The sequence below is a fragment of the Bolinopsis microptera genome, chromosome 13 (assembly GCF_026151205.1).
Source record: "Bolinopsis microptera isolate Bmic1 chromosome 13, MBARI_Bmic_1.0, whole genome shotgun sequence".
NCBI lineage: Eukaryota > Metazoa > Ctenophora > Tentaculata > Lobata > Bolinopsidae > Bolinopsis > Bolinopsis microptera.
Genome location: NC_087084.1, coordinates 1446894 through 1458205, shown reverse-complemented (window position 1 = coordinate 1458205; position 11312 = coordinate 1446894). Strand labels below are relative to the sequence as shown.

Genomic DNA, 11312 nt, shown 5'->3' with positions numbered 1-11312 from the left:
ATTTAGCCAAAAATCAAACTTTTTGGTTTAATTCAGAATCTAAATTGTCCCCAATTGTCCTCCTGGGGAGGCTCCTTTAAATTTACGAGACGGACATTTTGTTGAAAACCGGAAGGTTCTATCTATTTTACTTTTGGAGATATACCCCAGCCGGTAGGGTTTCCTGGGCCGAACCTACGCGCGTATAAAAGAATTTGCGCTCTCATTTTAAAACGTTCACTTTGACAAACCATAACTCTCCACCAATCAAGTCAAATTTCAATTTTAAAATATCAAAAGAAAGTAGAGAATTTCGCCAACAAGAAAGGGGACTCCTGGATAGGTAGGTAAAAACGTGATCTTCGTCCTCAAAATCGACTTTTAAAACTTCATACATTTTCCGCCGAAATTATAAGTCTTATATCGCAAAACATCCCCCTACCTCCCTGCAACTCCCCCCCCCCCCCCCCTTTCCACTTCCCCCCCCCCCCCCTTCCTTCTGCTTTCTTTTGCAGCTGAACTATGAACTCTTAGCTCTCTCGCCTACCCAGAAAACCTTACCGCCTGCTGGGCTTGCTAGAGGTTATAGATTTTCAACAGCACGTTGGGCGTCGCGCGTCACATCGAGTTTACCTTTCACACGCTGCATTTAGTTTAGTAGTCATGACAACGACATGACTTTGCAAAGTTTAAAAGCTGCAATCTTTAATTTAGCCAAAAATCAAACTTTTTGGTTTAATTCAGAATCTAAATTGTCCCCAATTGTCCTCCTGGGGAGGCTCCTTTAAATTTACGAGACGGACATTTTGTTGAAAACCGGAAGGTTCTATCTATTTTACTTTTGGAGATATACCCCAGCCGGTAGGGTTTCCTGGGCCGAACCTACGCGCGTATAAAAGAATTTGCGCTCTCATTTTAAAACGTTCACTTTGACAAACCATAACTCTCCACCAATCAAGTCAAATTTCAATTTTAAAATATCAAAAGAAAGTAGAGAATTTCGCCAACAAGAAAGGGGACTCCTGGATAGGTAGGTAAAAACGCGATCTTCGTCCTCAAAATCGACTTTTAAAACTTCATACATTTTCCGCCGAAATTATAAGTCTTATATCGCAAAACATCCCCCTACCTCCCTGCAACTCCCCCCCCCCCCCCCCCCTTTCCACTTCCCCCCCCCCCCCCTTCCTTCTGCTTTCTTTTGCAGCTGAACTATGAACTCTTAGCTCTCTCGCCTACCCAGAAAACCTTACCGCCTGCTGGGCTTGCTAGAGGTTATAGATTTTCAACAGCACGTTGGGCGTCGCGCGTCACATCGAGTTTACCTTTCACACGCTGCATTTAGTTTAGTAGTCATGACAACGACATGACTTTGCAAAGTTTAAAAGCTGCAATCTTTAATTTAGCCAAAAATCAAACTTTTTGGTTTAATTCAGAATCTAAATTGTCCCCAATTGTCCTCCTGGGGAGGCTCCTTTAAATTTACGAGACGGACATTTTGTTGAAAACCGGAAGGTTCTATCTATTTTACTTTTGGAGATATACCCCAGCCGGTAGGGTTTCCTGGGCCGAACCTACGCGCGTATAAAAGAATTTGCGCTCTCATTTTAAAACGTTCACTTTGACAAACCATAACTCTCCACCAATCAAGTCAAATTTCAATTTTAAAATATCAAAAGAAAGTAGAGAATTTCGCCAACAAGAAAGGGGACTCCTGGATAGGTAGGTAAAAACGCGATCTTCGTCCTCAAAATCGACTTTTAAAACTTCATACATTTTCCGCCGAAATTATAAGTCTTATATCGCAAAACATCCCCCTACCTCCCTGCAACTCCCCCCCCCCCCCCCCCTTTCCACTTCCCCCCCCCCCCCCTTCCTTCTGCTTTCTTTTGCAGCTGAACTATGAACTCTTAGCTCTCTCGCCTACCCAGAAAACCTTACCGCCTGCTGGGCTTGCTAGAGGTTATAGATTTTCAACAGCACGTTGGGCGTCGCGCGTCACATCGAGTTTACCTTTCACACGCTGCATTTAGTTTAGTAGTCATGACAACGACATGACTTTGCAAAGTTTAAAAGCTGCAATCTTTAATTTAGCCAAAAATCAAACTTTTTGGTTTAATTCAGAATCTAAATTGTCCCCAATTGTCCTCCTGGGGAGGCTCCTTTAAATTTACGAGACGGACATTTTGTTGAAAACCGGAAGGTTCTATCTATTTTACTTTTGGAGATATACCCCAGCCGGTAGGGTTTCCTGGGCCGAACCTACGCGCGTATAAAAGAATTTGCGCTCTCATTTTAAAACGTTCACTTTGACAAACCATAACTCTCCACCAATCAAGTCAAATTTCAATTTTAAAATATCAAAAGAAAGTAGAGAATTTCGCCAACAAGAAAGGGGACTCCTGGATAGGTAGGTAAAAACGCGATCTTCGTCCTCAAAATCGACTTTTAAAACTTCATACATTTTCCGCCGAAATTATAAGTCTTATATCGCAAAACATCCCCCTACCTCCCTGCAACTCCCCCCTGTTATTAACCACGGTACCAATTTAATCAGGTGTTAGTTGCAAGTACCGGGTAATAATCACCTCTCCCATGTCCATGGTATGTAGTACTTTATTTCCTCCAAGAAATTATTTATTTAGAGCTCCTTTTGACTTGGCTAGAACTATACATGGGAGGCCCCGGTTATATCAAGAGAGTCCGTTTCGGAAGGTTCTGAACCCACGATTGAGCGTCTTAAAACTTTTGTTTTATGGAAATTATAGTTTTGCTAGAATTCAGAGTTTCATGTTACTTCTTATTTAATTTAGTGCGGTTAATGATTATAATTCAGACTTTCAATTTTGGTGGGTTGACACAAATTGAAACGACAATATAGAACAAAATATAGAACAACTAATGGTAGTATAATTAATGAGCGAAAACCTTCTTAAATTGAAAGATGTTTCTATAACAATGGAAGTAACCTTTTGATACTATACTAATTAATTGACACGGTAGAAATTCTTCTCATAACCTATTTAAAGGAACTCTAAGTCTATGTTGGTGCAATCACCTTTTGATAAGTCTCTCTCTGAGAAATAGTGTAGGAGGGCTGGAATATCACGCGTCTTTGACTGAGTCTCACCGTCAACAGTTTGACTGTCACGAATGGTCTGAAAGCAATATCTTTTAACTATGGCAATAGAAACAATTTATTACGTAACCAACGGGAAACTACTTTAATCCTGCACTCGTAAACATTAATATAAAAGAAATATCAATTCTTACAGCTCTATCAACCAATACTTAATGAACTTAATTATTAAGACAACTACTATTTTATGCTGACGTTATAACTGAACTAATTACCTCGGTTGACGAAGGAGAATCAATTATTCTAGCAGGTATCGGCAAAGGCAGCACGGTTTGAGCAGGAATGTTCGTGTCTCTCTACCTGGGAACGGAAACGTAATTTTGTACAAAGTATATAATTTTGAGAGCACAGAACTACGATTACCAAAGATATTCTTAAACCTATTTATGTAAAAACTAATGGAAAAGGAATTTACCTCGAGAACAACTTCAATCCGTATAATGGTCCTTCAAGTGAGAAGGAGATCGGGAATCTTATCGTCGTTAGCTTACTTTTACCCGGAAACCTTGGATAAAAAGTAATCAAAGAATCATGCAAATTACTCTTACGAGGATTTAAGATGGCAGAACGTTAGACAATTATGAAGGATAATTTATTTATGATAAATGGAATATTAATTATTTGGAGGAGGTATTATATGTATCTTCTGCTAATCAAGTTGCACTTACTTACTAGTCACTGTTCTTTAATGTACGGGGGAATCTATTCGATGTGACGGATCGGATCCACTGCAACCTGGTAAGAATTTACTTTTAGTGTACTGCATAGAATTTATATGCCTAGAGGGTACGTGAATAAACACTAGAAACATTGTAAATATAACTTTCACGTCAGACTCTTTTAATAAGAAACAAAATACTAATTTAAACGGCGAACAGTAATTTAAAGCAAGGAACTTACTGGAATACTTATGACTGGAAAGGTTAAAGCACCCGGGCGGAACCGGCTTACTGGACTCTGTTTACAAGCACGTTGCACTGACACAACCTAACAGACTGCCCTGACGTGAGAAAGACATCGGTCCTTCGATCGTTCTCCGCTATATCTCCCTGAATTTCCCAGAGTCTATTCTGCCGTTCCAGCCTTTTCTCAGGGAACGCAGTATTGTTCATCACGATCGAAATTGCTCCTCCTTGTTTAAACTCCCTGCTTATCATTCCTCGTCACGCTTCGTCTTGTGATAGGCTGGTCTTGTGCTCCTAATTAACCCCTCCATAAGTCCGTGGTAACTCATCAAGCGTGTCAAATGATTTGATAGTTTTCTCACAGAAAGTGTCCTTTTGTTAATTAAACGTCAACGTATATTCCATTTCTGGTATACTTCTATCGTTAACAAATTTACTATCTATCCTCTATGGAAATGGTTGTTAACTATAAGCCTAAGTCATTTAACTATCTTTAAAGGAAGATTGAAATTAATATAGAATTTCGAGGTTCCTTACACCTCCCTGCTGAAATAGAGACGACCTCGTCGATTAACTTAAATGACTAGAAAATATATTCATTTAAAAATTTAACGCGTTTTAAAACATCCATACAACATTTAAAATCGCGTAATAAATTTAAAAATTTTGTTTTTTCAAAAAAAATTAATCAAATACTTAATAAATTTCTTCGGTTACCCTACTTCGAAAATGAAGCAAACATACATGTTAATAATACCTTGAAAGACACTAAGCACGACATACTGGTGGTTTATATTATTTATTAATCTCCTTTAAAAACTTATTTTATTTCGTGCTTAGTGTCTTTTTACGGATATAGAATTTTTACATTTTAATTTTTTTTTTTTTTTTTAAATTTGTATAACATTTTACATAAAATTTGTATTTACATGGTTAACAACCTTCCTTGTGTTGTTGGTCAATCACATGAGCGGGATATAAATACCTCATTTCATAATTAAATTGTATTTGATTTAAAATTTGTATTTAATAAAATTTGTATTAAAAAATATGTATAAATACTCTTGATACCTGGTCTTAAAACGCAATAGGTCATGTACCCGGAGAATCGCGTAAAAGAAAGTGCCAATAGCACGACGCGACTATGTTGTAAATGTTAAAGTTATTATAATTAATTCTATTATTATTTATTTACTGTATTCCTTTACTTACTTATTTATTTATTTTTAAAATAAAAAAAAAAGAAGAAAAAAATTTTTTTTTTTTTTTTTTTTTTTTTTTTTTTCAAAAAGTTATTACAATAATCGTAAAGCAATAAAGAATAGTATTATGCCTGGCCGGCTGGATAGATGAGGTAGAACCCTACCATTTATACTGCAATTGAACAGGACGTCTAGTTAAAAAGAGGGAAGTGAAACATGAAAGCATGTTGTACATGTTAAAGTTGTTATAATTAATATTATTATTATAATTATTTATTTATTTATTTTTTTTAATTTATATATATTTTAAAAAAATTTAAAATAATCGTAAAGTAATAAAATAAGAGGCTCATGCCTATTATCTATTCGGCTAGTAATGCCAATTCCAATGGTACTATTTATAGTACAATTTTAGAAACCACTTTGGGGAGAACACTCCCCTATTCAACATTTTCTTTGAGCGCTTGGCCCTAATTCTCCTTGGAAGAAGATAAAGAGTAGGTAGAGCTGCAATCCCATGCAATTGCGGTGGAAATCAACAGGAAGTTCGTAGAAAAAAAACAAACTCGCCGACACGGACAATGTCCTCATAATCACAGGCACAACCGCTAAAAAGCATTGGGGAGAACACTCCCCTACTTAACATTTTCTCGGGCATCTGGCCCTACCGGATCTCCCCGAATGAGGATATAAGAAATGCAGTACAACTGTAGTGTAGTTAAAGGTGAAACCTTAATGGTTATGGAAATTTTTTTTTTATTCTGTATTTTTACAGTTTCAAAAGATAATAGCTGTTAACTTTAATTATAAATTGTAACACCTAACATCGTACTAACTTATTAAATTATATTAATTAAATGGGTTTATTGATATAATATATTATTCATATTCCTGCCACTTTAAGACACTATAAAATACGGGACAGTTTACGTATTTATGGTCTATATATATCTATATATATGTATTTATAAGTATATACGACTAGAGCGGTATTCCACAGTATCAGACGGTAAGCGCTGTCGTGCTCACTGAAGACAAAGATATGGCATAGAAAGACACCAATAGAAACGGTGTCATTGACAGAAAAATGCCAGCTGGATGCAATGGAATAGAAGAACTAAAAGAAAGGAACTCAATCAGATATAATCCGAGAGTTGACGGGAATAATTGCCACGCATTATTGACGGTAGGACTTGAAGCCATCAACAGACTTCTGCAAGGTTTCCAAATAACCTTTTTTTTTAAATTTTAACGTTTTAGTAACATCATATCTATTTAATCTTCTCTATAAACCTAACGAGACCTGGTTGGGCTTGGGGCGGTCTCTGTAAATGTATCCCAATCTTTAAACTTGCCCTATCTTTAAAGAACGTAATTTTTTGTTTTTAAATGTGTTAATAATGGAACAAAGAGCGAAAGCTCAACAGAAGTTTGGGATTCCACAATCTCATCAAGGCAAGCTTCGGTTGCGAAACATACCTGTCGAGTGTCGATCAGCCTACGGCCACAACATACTAGGAGACTTGCACAACTCAGAACAAGCTCGCATCAATAAACATTAAACATCGCTACAGGAAGGTTCCTTACCAAAGCTTATGAACGAAGATTCCCTAAAGTATCCTCTAAACACATTCCTCCCAACACAATATTGCCTAATGTAAGATTCAGAACACTTTTATAAGAGTTCAATTCAATTATTAGAAAAATAAATCTTTTTATAAAGATTTTAATGCAGAAAAATGATAAAATACTGCAGTCAAAATTAAATAATATATAAAACCGGCCAGGTAATTATCAAAACATTAATCAGAACAAACATTAATATGTCTGTTCTAGCTTCTACATTATAGTGTCTTGGAGTTTTATGGTGTGATCATACAAATGCTGCTTAGTACAATAATCTGAAGCTGTTGGTGGTGCACTCGGCACCTGAATAGTAACTGGTTCATATAAAGGAATTGCGTTTGGTGGCCTGATATTTCTGGGTGGATTATAACGACAAGGTTGGCATTGTCTAACACAATTTCGAGTGTAAAGGTATTTCAAGATAATGAAAGCTACAATCCCTACCACACCCCAAAAGACCACCTTAAACCAAAGTGGTAGCTCAAAATTAAAAGTATCCAGAGCTTTCATTATAGAGGACGGTTCTAACTTGAGCTCGAGTTCATTTAAACGGCTCTGTTGATTCTCAAACAGCTTTGCTATAGCCTCCGTGCCGATATGAGGAATGGAAAGGAATGCTGAAGTGTCCAATGTAGCCATGGCTTTGGAAAGTGATACCTCGATTCTAGCATAATTTTCCCGGTTGACTGGAGAGTATATTACATGATCATTGAATGAAACGTAAGTCACATTCTCTCGCCACGGAATAAACACAGCTCCTGAAGGATCCACTTGCACGTTTTGGATTTCTGCAGAATGATAGAGATCTAATTGCTGTTTGGGCTGGCTATAAGCAACTCTTATGGTATTGGCTGTTGTTCTAACTAATATTCCTCCTTTTGTAGATGTATAAGCGTCAGTTTGTTGTTGTTGATCCCCAAAACATCTAAACATAGGGCAATTAACCTGTTCTTCAGTCGTACCATTGATGAAACCTTCAGTTGAAACTCTGAGACAATGTTCCATAGGATACAATTCTAACTGCCGATTGTAACAAATCATCACATTTCCAAACGAGGGACAGGACAAAGGTTGTTTCAATGCAAAAAGTGTATTGTTAAAGACCACAGCCTCAGTTGGCATAGAAAACATTAAACATTCCGTTTTCTTAAGATCCGGAGTTCTAGCCAGAAAACCAATTTGTGAAGCCACATAAAATGGGTAGATCGGATTTTGGTCAAAGTCTGGGTAGGTCAGAAGAAATGTAAATTGAAGATTTTCAAAATCGGCTTGTATCAAACTGGCAATGGTGGTTTGATACATCATATTGGGGTACTCTCCAAGTATACGTGAATTAATGTTCGATTCTGCTCTAATGAAGCGTTTTAACATGTCAGGATCAATGAGAAGAGGATTTAATTGACCATGAGTTTTACCAAGAAATATAAACTGAATTAGATTTTCGATTTTCGATCTCAGCTCAGTCAATGTGATTGAGAAGGTGACAAGCTTTTGGACGCATTTTACCTGTTCATTAATATCATTGACAGCAATTGTGATGTTCTGAAGATAGCCAAGTATGGAATGCTGGGTATCAATAATAACCTCACTTCGCTTTTGTTTCAAAAGGAGATCCGCTTGTAATTTCATAATCACTTCTTCGTTAGCTTTCACGTAATTGTTGATCTTGTCTATTTCAATCATATTGGCAGTGGACATTCCAATACCAGTCAAAGACATTGCAAGAGCTGAGCCTGCAAGTGCATACGCCCCTAATGCTAGAAGACGTTTGTTTCGCTTAGGGGAGTGTCCATTACAGGCATGAGCAGAACTGTTGTCCTTCTGCGATATTTTACATATGTCCTCAGTAGTAAAGATCTGCTTGGCCTGGAAAATGGCTTCGGTCATTGTTTCATATCGCTTCATATGCTCCTCAAAGTCGGCTAGTATAGGCCCTAACATATTACTACATGGCAATACAACCTCGCTATTCCACAAGAACTGGGGTGGATTAAGGGTGACTATAGCGGTCATGACATTTTGTTGCATTTGCGAAAGAACAGTACCCTTTCGGCTGAACACTATCCCTCGGCCTGGTATAGCAACATATTCAGAAGCACTATCGGCTTTAATAACCTGTTCCCGAGTCTCTCCTTTGTCCACTAGCAGAGTAGTCCACAATAGTATGATCATTTTTTCTTTGGCTGATTTAAAAGTTTGATTAGTTCGGTAAGCCTTAATATTCACGAACTCAGTTTAGTGAACTGTTAGGGGCGATGATAGTAATTGGTACAATAAAATGACGTAGGATCGGGTTATGGGTTTACAGGATTACAATCTAATGTCATATACTCTGATGTGTGCGTGATTCAAAAACATGTCTCTTTCACTCCAATTTTGGGCGGCCTTTGCAAGATTTAAATCTTTCCTTATACTTCGCAAAGTTCTGATAGCCTTTATGTAAAATCTAGTATTCCTAGTTTTAATCTTAACAGAAGTGAGCAAACTCATTTTAAAAGCTTTGATTAATCTTATCATGGCCTTAATAAGTTCTGTTTTATCCTGTCGAAAGTATTGCCTTTCAACAGTAAAAAACTTTTCTTTGATGTAGCTTTCAAAACCATTAATGAGCAATCTGTGCTCGGTTACCATTCTAAAACAATTATTTAGAAGATATTTTAAATGTGATTAGTTGCAAGCATAATTAACAAAATAAGAATTGTAAATTTCAATAGTTTCTATTCTTAGTTATAATCCTTACTTAGGAAGGCAATGATACAAAAATAGAAAATTTGTAGAAAATGACGTGAAATTAAGACATAAGATTATACACAATTCTAATTAGTTTTAGAAACACTTAGTGGTATGCTGAATGTTGATAAGAGCGAACTTATAAGGTCTCACTCAAATGAATAAACCTTATAATTGGAAAGTATCAATTATAAGTTTATGAAAAATATCGTTTAGTGGTTAAAGGAAAAGTTTTCTGTTACGTTTCATGGATTTGAAATTAAAGATTTGAAAAAAAAAAGAAAGAATATATAAAATCCTATATTATTCTAGTTATTTTACGATAGGATTCTTAATAAGCTGGACGTCCGGGTCGTGGCCGCAAATTATATCGAACACGATTAGCAATTCGTCGTGGATAATGGCGGCGAGCGGGTAATAGTGGCGGTACTGCAGGTAATGGCACTATTACATCACGTGGCTGTTGAATCGGTGCGAGAGGAACAGGCGGATCAACTAACAGTTGATTTTGTGGAGATCTATACGCTATGATCACTGGTTCATTTTCTACCTCAACCTGATCTTGTTCACTATGTGCACCTGACCTGGGAACCTCATTTAACTGATTTTTTATGTACAGATCTAGTGTATTAGGGTCAACATAGGCTCGTTTAAGACGATTAAATGGTGCTATTTCTTCTTTATTAGTATGGACGTGTCTAATCAGGTAGGAGGTATTTGATTTCTGACTAATGACAATGTAAATACCATCATATTTCTTCTGCCACTTACGAGACCCTGTCTCAAATCTTCCCTTAAGCTTCCATACAAGGTCGTTTTCTTTTAAGGGCTTACCAAATTGACCCTTGTCAAATCGGTCTTTAGTACTCTGAATCGAAGCTGCCATATTATTACGTGCATATTCATGTATTTCATACAGTGTTTCACGTAACCATGCAATATAATCAAGTTCATATATGTCCTCTATTATAGGTGGCGGTCCAAAAGCTAAATCTAAACTTACACGGACATTCTCACCAGTTACCATCTGTTGTGGAGTGCACTTTGTTACTGCACTATAAGTTGAATTGTAAGCTAAAACTATCATGGGAAGCATGAAATCCCATTGTCGATGTTTAGATACTGCAAAGTGACACAGCATGTTTTTAAGAGTAGAGACTAGTCTCTCTGCTGCACCATTCGATTGAGGCATATATGGCAGGTTATGAGTTAGCTTGATATTAAGTAACCGGTACAGTTGTTGCATTAATTCTCCCACAAGATTAGGTGCAGCATCTGAATGTATTTCTAATGGCACCCCAAAAAAAGTAATCCATCGTTCAATCAAAGCTCGTGCAACATGTTCACTGTCTATACATGACATGGGAACTGCAAATGCAAACTTCGTAAAGGTACATAAGCCTAGCAATATAAACCTATTATTACGAGCAGTTCGAGTAAAAGGACCTGCAAAATCTATAGCCAATCTCTCAAATTTCGAACTAGTACGAGTCATGTAAAGTGGTGCTCGTGGTCGATTAGAACGGGGTTTCTTGTGAACTCCGCAACTGCGACAGCGTTTAACGTACATTTCAATGTCATCCTTCATCTTAAACCAATGATATTTAGGCTTTAAGACTTGTAACATTTTCTGAGCACTTCTATGTCCAGCAGTTGCGTGATCGTGAGTAAGCTTCATTATATCATCAACTTTATGACTAGGAACGATAATTTTGTGACGGTTCTTGTTGTCCC

General features: G+C 37.0%; 1 long non-coding RNA gene across 2 annotated transcripts; it reads right to left on the bottom strand.

Annotated features, from left to right (window-relative positions):
- Window positions 1–2941: 2941 nt before the first annotated feature.
- LOC134825199 (uncharacterized) lies at window positions 2942–4642 on the bottom strand. 2 transcript variants are annotated; one of them, XR_010161505.1, is made up of 5 exons: window positions 4016–4642; window positions 3784–3850; window positions 3531–3620; window positions 3331–3415; window positions 2942–3134 (listed from the first exon to the last, which is right to left on the bottom strand). It is a non-coding gene; the product is annotated as an uncharacterized LOC134825199 (long non-coding RNA). The 2 variants fall into 2 exon arrangements; XR_010161506.1 differs by having other exon boundaries at window positions 3788–3850.
- Between the last annotated feature and the right edge of the window lie 6670 nt (window positions 4643–11312).